General features: G+C 45.9%; 1 long non-coding RNA gene across 1 annotated transcript; it reads left to right on the top strand.

Moving 5' to 3' along the window:
- The first annotated feature begins 7,214 nt into the window (after positions 1 to 7,214).
- On the top strand, positions 7,215 to 9,184 carry LOC113906193. Its single transcript, XR_003514815.1, has 2 exons — positions 7,215 to 7,649; positions 8,747 to 9,184. It is a non-coding gene; the product is annotated as an uncharacterized LOC113906193 (long non-coding RNA).
- Positions 9,185 to 9,902: the final 718 nt, after the last annotated feature.

Below are 9,902 nucleotides of genomic sequence, written 5' to 3'. Positions count from 1 at the left end.
GGCGAAACTCGCTTTTTCCCCTCCCCTCCCTCTTCGGTCCTGGCACGGCCAGCCCCTCTCCTTGGCTGCCACTAACGTGAGCTTCCCGCTTAGTCCCAAAGGCGGAGGACGTTAGGAGGGAGGCCGGGGTTGCCGCTGTCGAGGCCAAAAAAGGTTTTGTAAGGGCCCCCAGAAGCCCTGTTCAACGTAATAAAGCGACCCCAGCTTCTTCAAGCTCACTTCCACTGAACTTTTAACCCCTTGGTGTCAGCCTTACAGGTATCCAGGGCAGGTTTCCTCTGATTTTTTTTTTTTTTTCTTTTTCCTCATTTCCTTTCCTTTTTGTTTTTCTTGGTTTTTAAGTTTTAAGCTGAGAACAGTCTTGCAGAAGGAATCTACTGGTAAGGACCTGAGTTTACAAGTGTGAGCATTTTTGCTAATCAGGTAAAAACAGAGAAGCCAGGTAAAACGTACCCCGTGTTAAACCTGATGCAGACTGCAATGTGTGGTAACGATGCAGAAAGCCTGAGCAGGACACGTAAATGACCGTAACTGTCCACTTTTTTTTCCCCTTACAAGATTTGTTTATTTTAATTTGGAGGGTTTTAATTTTTCTCCCTGTGACCGGCCCTACTTTCTCACATAGTTTGATCCTGTCACCAGCATCATAAAGACAAAGAACTCCACTAGCATCTGGGATGCTTTCTCCCCAGTCACCCCCCCCCCCACACACACACACACCCTGCCCCGTCTCCAGTCCTGGGGCTGAGACTCTAGGGGCTCCATCCTGATCTTCTGTCAGAAAAAAATACTTCTCCTGACTCCACCACCTTTTACCTAGTTGATCCTGGAGCTGCCGTGCTCCTCAGGAGTTGTTTTGGGTGTTGGGAGCTGGGAGGTCAGCCTAGTTACAGACCGGATTGTGGGGGTGGAGACTGAGGGATAGAGGAGCCTGGAGGAGCAGATGATGGCACCGGGAGCGGGAGCGGTGGGGAGAAGGCACAGTCTTGGAGACCATGCTCTGAGATCCTGAGTGGGCTCGCAGGATTACAGATACCCAGTCCAGTCTCCTCCACGATGACTGCCGCACCGAGCCCACAGGGGCAGAAAGCCCAGCACCCTCAGCTCCTCTCTGATTTCCTTCTCTGCAGAGACCCCCTGGCATTATGAGAGTGGAAGTGCACCGGGGTCTAAAAGCAAAACCCAGAACTTCCACTGTGGTCTTGTTGCCTGACTTTCCTTGACAGAGGAAATGAAGCCTTGCATCACAGAACGAAGGCAAAGCCTCCTGAAGCAGACTTGGTAGCGCACGTGGCGGTATGCTATGACTGATGGAAAGTGCAGATGGGAATTCACATCTGACAACACTGACCACACCATGATCTCAAGGGCCTGCAGATGGGGACAGAAAGCGTTACAAGACACATTTTTAAAATCAGGCTTTTGTCCTTGGAACTCCCAAGTGGACAGAGAAAAAGAGCTGCCCTCCCCAACCCCAACTCTCTCAGCTCCAGGAAACGGGACTGCTTTACCCCCAGTGAGAAGTGGTGAGCAGAATGGGAGGTTGGAAACCCCATATGAAAACAGATTTGTCTCTCTTGGCTCTTCCTTCATCCTCAGTACATTCTTCGGGTTACTTTGAATGCCCTTTGTCTGCCCTAGCTGGAGCACAGGAAACAGGAAAGAACTTGTCCCTAGCACCTGAGTTTCTTAATTCGTCTTGGGGGCAGAGGAGAGAATGATCCTGTGGAGCAGAGCTTCTCAAAGCATGGTGCACAGAGAATCGAGGGTAAGGTCTGGGACACTACGCTTTTGATAGGCACTCTTTTTTATACATGCTAAAGTTTAGGAAGCCCTGGTATAGAACAAAGACAGGCTAGGCACAAAGTGGATGACAGACTTCAGGGAGGGGAATAGGAATAGGGGGCATTGGAGGCTGACTGATCACTTACTCTGGGAAGCTGTTCTCTGGCTTAAAGGACTATGGGTGACACCGGAACCATGCCACCAGGGGATAACTGACCATTCTTCCTATTTTCCAGGGTCCCTGAGACTCATACTCCGAGCACACGTAGCCTTACCCTGATCACCCACAAACTCAGGTTCTAGCCACTGGATACACATCCACCCTGGGACCACAGCCTTGTGTTCCGCCACAGGCCACACAGAGTTGAGCTAGTAAGTGCCTTCAAAGCTCTAGCCTTTCTTGGCTGCTCCTTCATGTCTCTCCTCCCCAACTTTGTCACATGAGCTGTTGCCGAAAGAGGATGTTAATGACACCGCACATCGTGGAGGATGTAACTGTCATCTGTAGAGTGAGAGGCTCTGCTGGACCCTTTATAGACCACTGGGGCATGGCTGCCCTTACCAATGAACATCCACCACCCCAGGCCCCAAACACATACATGTCATATCAATCCATTTAGAATAGACCCTCATCCTGTGTTAAATGCAATTTCTTTGATGTATTAAAAAAAAGTAAGGAAAATTAGTAAAAAAATTTTTGAGTCTTATGGTTTATTCTTCATTTTGCTCTTGTGATTTAAAATTGAATCAGTTCAATTCACTCGCTCAGTTGTGTCCGACTCTTTGCAACCCCGTGGACCGTAGCATGCCAGGCTTTCCTGTCCATCACCAACTCCCCGAGTTTGCTCAAACTCATGTCCATCAAGTTGGTGATGCCATCCAACCATCTCATCAAAAGAGTGAGTTGCAGCTTCTAAGTTGGTTGAGTTTACCTTTTTTTTGTTTTTCTAAGTCGCTTCAGTCGTGTCCGACTCTGTGTGACCCCATAGACGGCAGCCACCAGGCTCCCCTGTCCCTGGGATTCTCCAGGCAAGAATACGAGGCACTTAATAAAACACTTGTTCATTTTGATTTACCATTTTCTTATTTTGGAACCAAGACTCCCCCCCCCCCCCACATTGCTTTCTTATCTTGGGTCTTTGAAAGTTTTCAAGATTTGGAGCCCAGTTTGGCAAGGAGGGATCCTTGGTGGTGGAAGTGTCCAGATATTAATATTAGAAGGAGGCGATGAGCACCTGCAGTCAGATGTGAGCCCATTCTTTCCTCTTCCCACCTGCCGATCTCTCCAGTACTTCCTCTTGGCAGAACAAAACCAGAAACCAGCTGACAAGGGAGTCTGGGAAATGTGGCATGTAGCGTCTTTTGGGAGATTGGTTCCATGCAGTGGAAACCTCCACGTGTGCTCAAGGCAGGCTATAGAGGCCCCAGACCAAGAAGGCTCAAACCAAATTATGGTGATCAAATCACAAAGGTTATGTATTTAGAGGCTGTCTATTTAAACCATACAGTTAGAAACAATAGGAAAGAATCAGATAGGTTAACACACTTGGGGGATTCCCTGGTAGCTCAGCTGGTAAAGAAATCTGCCCACAGTGTGGGAGACCTGAGTTCGATTCCTGGATTGGGAAGATCCTCTGGAGAAGGGATAGGCTACCCACTCCAGTATTCTTGGGCTTCCCTGGTGGCTCAGATGGTAAAGAATCTGCCTGCAATGCGGGAGACTTGCAGAATATCTGGGTTCAATTCCTGGGTGAGACGATCCCCTGGAGGAGGACATGGCAACTCACTCCAGTATTCTTTCCTGGAGAATCCCCATGAATAGAGGAGCCTGGCGGGCTACAGTCCATGGAGTCGCAAAGAGTCAGACGTGACTGAGCGACTAAGCACAGCGCAGCACAGCAACCCACTTGGGATGGGGTGCAACAGCGTGAAAGGACTGAGCTCTCTGAATCTTGTGTTTTGCTCCGTTAGTGTAGTTGCAAGTATCAGAATTGAGGTTAAGGAGTCAGTAGGTGGAAGATGCTTGGAAGTAACACACACTTGTTCTACGGGGAGACGCAAGGGCAAGCAGGTCTGGCGTCAGGTTTACTGATACAACTCACACGTTCTGGGCAGCCACCACTGTTTCTGCAGCAGAGCATACAGGGCCCAGGGCGATGCTACCAACAGGAAGAGAGCTTAAAGATGTCAGCCCTGAGGGGGCATGCTCTACACCTGCTGACTTATGACTTGACTTTTCTATTCCTTTCTACACATACGTAACACTCTTGTTTGTTCCCTTCTTTTTTATATAATACATTCCATTTATTCTATGTTTTTATGTCTTACAGATTACAAACTTGCTCCTATTTTTAGTCATCTGAATTCCGCTTATGTCTCACAAACTGCTTGCTTACTTATCATCTATAGTTAATATTGATGACTTTCACCTATCCTGTTTGCTTTCCTTGTCCTCCGTAGTAGAAGTGAATATTCTCCCATAATAGAGCAAACATACATTATACTCTGCATTATAGAGAAGATTATAGAAGTGTGGGGTTGGGACTGAGAGATGCAGGGTGAATACTTGGCATGAATCCAGGTTCATGTGTTTTTTATACAGAGAAACCCTTGCCCAGCTCTGTTTGCTGTGTGGTCTCTCCCTGTTAATCTGAAATGCCATTTCTGTTACATATCTACACTTCATGTGTATGTGGGCCTCTTTCTGGGCTCGCTATCCATTGGTCACGATGTATGCAGCTTTGGATAAGTCCTGATATGGTTAGGTCAAGTGAAGACTCAATTTTTTTCTCAGAAAAGTGACCTGGCTATTCTAGGCTCTTTGAAAAGTGAAGGTTAAAGTCGCTCAGTGTGTCTGACTTTGCAACCCCATGGCCCATACAGGAATTCTCTAGGCCAGATAATTGGAGTGGGTAGCCTTTCCCTTCTCCAAGAGATCTTCCCAACCCAGGGATCCAACCCAGGTCTCCCATATTGCCAGCAGATTCTTGACCAGCTGAGCTACAAGGGAAGCCCAAGAATACTGGAGTGGATAGCCTATCCCTCCTCCAGCAGATCTTCCTCACCCAGGAATCGAACTGGGGTCTCCTGCATTGCAGGGGGATTCTTTACCAACTGAGCTATCAGGGACTCTCCCATATAAGATCAGAATTCACTTATCAGATTCCTCCCCAAAATAACCTTTTGGATTTTGATCAAAATTTCCCTGTAGATTAATTTGGAGAGAACAGAATCTTCTGTTCAGTGAAGCTGGCATAGCTCTTTATTACTTGGGTCTTCTTTAAAGTTTATGTTTTTCCCTGTAGTGGTTTTAATTCATCTTTTGTTAGATTTATTCCTAGGTAATAGATGTCCTCTAATACTGCTGTAAATAGTATCTTCTATTTAATTATTTTTGTTTCTGGTGTATGAAATGACTGCTCATTGTTTTATATTAATCCTCCACTGAGCTACCTTGTTAAATTCTATCATTTCTAAGTATTTGTAGATTCTTTTGGGTTTTCTATGTAAATGATCATATCGACCGCAAATAGTGATATTTTTAGTTTTTCTTTCCAGTCCTCCCTTTGAATTCTTTTTTCTTTTTTTAAAGTTAATGTACTTGGAGAACATCTGCAACAAGAATGAAAGATGGGTGATCTTAAACATTCTTGACGCATTTCAGATTTTAAAGGGTAACGTTCTAATGTTTCCCCACTTAGGATGACATTTGCTTAATTTTTAAAATGTGCTTTTTATATCATGCTAAAGAAATTCCCTTCTATTTTAATTTATTAAAAGATTTCTTTAATAGTGAACGTGTGATGATTTTTTAAAAATATCTGTATCTATTGAAGAGATTCTCTTTCAATATGGGAGTGTAGTGAATTACATTTATAGACTTTCTAACATTAAACCGACTTTGCATTAAACCCAACCTTGTCATGGTTTATTATCTTTTTTATATACTGTAGAATTTAATTTGCTAATGCAGTCTTCTATTTATGGCTTGTGTTTCTATATTTATAAATGAAATGGGTCTATATTGTCTGATTTTGGTATTGGGGTTATTAAGTTCTTATAAACTAACTTGGAGAATATTTCTTTTTTTTTTAAATAGTCCCAGGAAGAGTTTTCATAAGATTGTGATGATCACTTTTTTAAAGATTTTTTAGAACTTTTTCCTACAAAATCACTTGGGCCTGATATTTAGTTTGGGACTATTTAAAAATACTATTTTCCATTTGCTTATGAGTTCTCAGTTTTAAAACATTTCCTCTTGAGTAAATTTTGTTATTTTTCTAGGAAATCATTTATTTATGAACGTTTCAATGATTTTTGGTAAAATTCCTTTTATGTTATTTATATTTTTCCTAGAAGATATCTTCATTTTCACCCATATTATTACTGCTGCTGCTGCTAAGTCACTTCAGTCGTGTCCGACTCTGTGCGACCCCATAGATGGCAGCCCACCAGGCTCCCCTATCCCTAGGATTCTCCAGGCAAGAACACTGGAGTGGGTCGCCATTTCCTTCTCCAATGCATGAAAGTGAAAAGTGAAAGTGAAGTCGCTCAGTCATGTCTGACTCTTAGCGACCCCATGGACTGCAGCCCACCAGGCTCCTCCGTCCATGGGATTTTCCAGGCAAGAGTACTGGAATGGGGTGTCATTGCCTTCTCCCATATTATTACTTGCTTGTAAATAATTTGTGTCTTAATTTATTATAAATATTTAAGTTACAAAAGTGTTCAAGTTGCATGTATATGTTATGTTGGGACGACGTCCCTCTCTTGCACTTGAGTTGGGGCGGGGAGGGGTCTGTTCCTTAGAAGGGAGTGAGCTTGGGCCCATCATCCAGGGCAGGTGCCTGTGATAATATGTTAGCATCTTTCATAGGCCCCTTGGGATATCCTTAAAGCCCAAAAATGTAATGATGTTCAGAAAAGAGTCATCAAATGCAATGTTTCGTTTCTCCCTCCCTTCAATATTGGCTCAGATCTGCCATCTGAGTTTTGCTTCCTAAGGGACAGGTTTCTCAGTAAGAGAGAAGGACGTGGCGTTTCATCTGGACTTGCGTGTAATCCATAGCTTTTCTGTGCATGGCTATAACTATAGCTATTAAGAGCTAGTGATAAGACACGCATGTGGGAACAAAGCACATCGCGGTGTGGTGATATTTTGCGGTGGGAAGGGAGAAAAGGTCAGTGTATGAAAGGCTATAAGCTGTCACATGGTTATCTCTGGCTGGCAGAGTTAGGGGCAAATGCTGCCTTCTTCACTTCTGTGTACAGCATGGCCCTTTTTTATTTTATTTTTTACAATAATGATGTGTTACTTTCACAAACAAAAAATGACAAATAAAGCTATTTGCATCGTGAAAAGGAAAATAAATGTGCTGATTTTTACTGTAGTCCTCTTAAGATTTGTTAGGACCTAGGTTGTCTGAAGGAGCAGCCACGTGATAACAGAAAACAGCTTGGCTTAAGAGTGAATATATATGTCAGCAATGAGGGCACTTGGAGAAAACATTTCTAAGCCGCGGGAAGCAGCCCTCTGAGAATGGGGCAGAAATCCGTGCCCTGTGAATGTGAGTGTGTCTCTACCTCTGCTGTTGGCTCTGCTTATGTCCCTTGTGTCTCTTCTAGGTTTCCAATAAATCTTCCTGCCAGGGCAGGCCTATCTCAGCATCCCTCTTGAGTGCGACCAGATAACATTTGTATTTCCAGTAAAGCCAGAGTACAGGAAGGGTCAAGGCTACCCTGGGGGCTGGAGTGTAATGGATTCAAGAAAATGCCAATGTGAAGGATTTATTTGGAGTAACAGAAGTGGAGCTACTTGGCAAACTGCACTTCCTCACTTGGAAACTCTGTGGTGCTACCTAAAGGTAGGAGCAGGGAAGTGATGTCTGGGACCCAAGAATCACCTCGGGGGGCTAGAGTCATCTTGCACCCAATACTGCATGTAGCACATGGCCCAACAGGCTGGGAAATCCAGGAATCCATCAGTCTTTGTCTCTGGAAACCCAAACGGACAACTTTAATGACACACATTTGATGGAAGCCAAAGCACAGAGGGTGGTTATTTTTAGCTTGGGGCAGGAAAAGGTGGCTGGAAAGGAAACATCTGTCCCAAACTATTGATTGTTGCACTTTCCATGGAGGTCTTTTCTTTCTTAAAACCATCACATAAAATAAGGTGGTTGGTTGGGGCCTGGCTCTGGGAACATTTCTCCCTTCACCCCTCTCCTACTGCTTATCTTCTGAGTTAGGGCTACGCCTAAAAGAGACCACCTCAGAGGCGGCGGGTCGGGGGAATGGGTCAAGGACAGCCCAATTCCTATGAATTTTTCGGACTCCTCCTAGTTCACCATCTTCATCCAAGATGGCCCCACCCTTTAGGGTACAAATTTTGCAGACTTCCCAGCTGGGAATCACCAGAGGTCTCAGGCTGTGAGAATCAGACCTCTGAGAGCCAGAACACTCTCCTCGGCTGTGCTGGTGTCAGACCTTTGAGCAGAGTTGTTCTTTCTTCCATAACAGCGAGAAACTTCCCTTTCCTTCAAAACATGGCAGCCTCCTGTATGCCGTCTGAGGGGGAGGATAGGGGCAGGTGTGCCCGCAAGGAGGCAGGGAGCTCTTTTCGCCTCAGCAGAAGCATTTTCCATTTCTGAGCACACACAGCAAGGCTGAATGGAGCCACAGAGGCTCAGGATGGATAACGTGAAGGAAGTAGAGAGGCAGAACACTGTGCTCGGGCTGAGCATGGCCGGGACTCAGCAGCTCTGTTCCTGTGGACAACGGCATGAAAATGGCTCCTCCGGAAGTGGCCGCAGTGCAGAAGGGGAGGAGCAAGACCCAGTGTGTCGGTGGTTGAGGGGTTTCCAGCCTTGTCTTGGAAAACTAACCAAAATAGTGCTGCTGTGTTCTTTCTTTCCCTCCTTTCTTTCTCTCTCTCTCAATTCCTTCCTGTTTTCGGCCCAAGACTGGACTCGAGGACAAACAATCGCCTTCCTGATTGAGCAGACTCTTGCCAGGAGCAATGACAAAGGATGAAGAAGAAGAAAAGAGCCTCCATGGGTCCACTCCTTCCCTCTCCTGGGGCAGTCCCGGCAGAACAGTGTCTGAGCAGGAGGGCTTGGAGGGTGTGAAACGGGATTGCTAAATTGCCTAAGTCTCTAAAAAGATCCATATGTCTGGGCGGCATCAGGCTTCTGAGCTCAGGGAGGGGCCGAAAACGTCATCTGCTGGACGGGCGTCCGGTTCTCTTCCTTTGGGGAGGATTCCATGTCAGTATGACTAGAAGTTGTTAGACTTCATGATGACCCAGGTTGGGAACTCGGGGTGCAAGTGTTTGGGGTGTGGAGGAAGGGAGAGGGACAGAGAGTAAATGGGAGTAAATAAACCGGAAAGGTGAAGTTTCTAAGCTCGGGTCTGTGAAATATTTAGTAGGGAAAGAGTTTGGAAACCCCAGCATATTGACTTTTTTCTTTGAAATTTTTTCTCATGCCAGGAGAGTTTTGGGGGGAGCCACTGTGCAGTTGGATGTTGGGCCATTTGCCTACTACGTGGGAAGTCTAGATGCCTATTCCCATAACTAACCCTCCAGAGCCAACAAAGAGTCACTCTCTTCCCCCTCACATCTTTAACCTCCAAACTGCAGCTTCCTTCAGGGTAGGGGGTGGCAGATGGCACACAGCTGTGGGACGCATCTGGTCTTGCAGGGATCAGAGGGAGGCGCAAAGACCAGTTGGAATCCCAGTGGCTACCCCAGAGGCATGGCTCCGAAGATTTGGGGTGGTGCCCCTGACACTCTACCTAGATCCCATCTTGGACAGATTTTCTGCGTTTCCTTAGTCCCCCACACCTCTTCTCTGCTCTGACTTCAACTGGATCAGACAGAGAAGATTTTGTGAGAGTGGGGAGGCAGCTGCTTCCCAGATGTGTGTCTTCAGAAATGGCCATATCCAAACACGGGAGCTTTGAGAGGATTGGTTGGGGTGGGACTTGGGAGATTCCTCTGAGGATGTCCTAACCTGGGAGAGCTAGCACAGCAGTCGTCTGAAGACCCCAGAGTGAAGCTGGAGGACTGGAACTGGAGAAAGAATGGCAAGGCCCTGGAGTGTTCTCAGCTCTTCTCT

This window comes from Bos indicus x Bos taurus, chromosome 16 (assembly GCF_003369695.1).
Source record: "Bos indicus x Bos taurus breed Angus x Brahman F1 hybrid chromosome 16, Bos_hybrid_MaternalHap_v2.0, whole genome shotgun sequence".
NCBI classification, from domain to species: domain Eukaryota; kingdom Metazoa; phylum Chordata; class Mammalia; order Artiodactyla; family Bovidae; genus Bos; species Bos indicus x Bos taurus.
The sequence above is the reverse complement of the archived record's forward strand: the minus strand, read 5'-3'. Positions and strand labels throughout refer to the sequence as shown.